The sequence below is a fragment of the Ranitomeya imitator genome, chromosome 7 (genome assembly GCF_032444005.1).
Source record: "Ranitomeya imitator isolate aRanImi1 chromosome 7, aRanImi1.pri, whole genome shotgun sequence".
Classification (NCBI taxonomy): domain Eukaryota; kingdom Metazoa; phylum Chordata; class Amphibia; order Anura; family Dendrobatidae; genus Ranitomeya; species Ranitomeya imitator.
In genome coordinates, this window is record NC_091288.1 from 16,357,530 (window position 1) to 16,358,916 (window position 1,387).

Here is a 1,387-nt window from a genome sequence, read left to right on the forward strand (position 1 = left end):
AAGTTTATATTATAAATTGATTTCGACAAATTCTTGTTTAAGGACTTGGTTTTATATGAGGTAACTAAACTAACAAGTTTATAGAAGAAACATTGTAGAATATGAACTAAACCTGGAAAAAAATGTTGACCCCCATTAGAAATATTACGAAAGTAACAATAAGTGTTTTGACCCTTCTGGTAATTTTTCAACATACTACACTTAATGTTAAAAAAATATATAAAAACTGTAATACTGCTACTATGTATCAGAATATAACTACTATAATACTGCTCCTATGTACTAGAATATATCTACTATAATACTGCCCCTATGTACAAGAATATAACTACTATAATACTGCCCCTATGTACAAGAATATAACTACTATAATACTGCCCCTATGTACAAGAATATAACTACTATAATACTGCCCCTATGTACAAGAATATAACTACTATAATACTGCCCCTATGTACAAGAATATAACAACTATAATACTGCTCCTATGTACAAGAATATAACTACTATAATACTGCTCCTATGTACAAGAATATAACTACTATAATACTGCTCCTATGTACAAGAATATAACTACTATAATACTGCCCCTATGTACAAGAATATAACTACTATAATACTGCCCCCTATGTACAAGAATATAACTACTATAATACTGCTCCTATGTACAAGAATATAACTACTATAATACTGCCTCTATATACAAGAATATAACTACTATAATACTGCTCCTATGTACAAGAATATAACTACTATAATACTGCTCCTATGTACAAGAATATAACTACTATAATACTGCCCCTATGTACAAGAATATAACTACTATAATACTGCCCCTATGTACAAGAATATAACTACTATAATACTGCCCCTATGTACAAGAATATAACTACTATAATACTGCCCCTATGTACAAGAATATAACTACTATAATACTGCCCCTATGTACAAGAATATAACAACTATAATACTGCTCCTATGTACAAGAATATAACTACTATAATACTGCCTCTATATACAAGAATATAACTACTATAATACTGCTCCTATGTACAAGAATATAACTACTATAATACTGCTCCTATGTACAAGAATATAACTACTATAATACTGCCCCTATGTACAAGAATATAACTACTATAATACTGCCCCCTATGTACAAGAATATAACTACTATAATACTGCTCCTATGTACAAGAATATAACTACTACAATACTGCCCCTATGTACAAGAATATAACTACTATAATACTGCCCTCTATGTACAAGAATATAACTACTATAATACTGCTCCTATGTACAAGAATATAACTACTATAATACTGCTCCTATGTTCAAGAATATAACTACTATAATACTGCCTCTATATACAAGAATATAACTACTA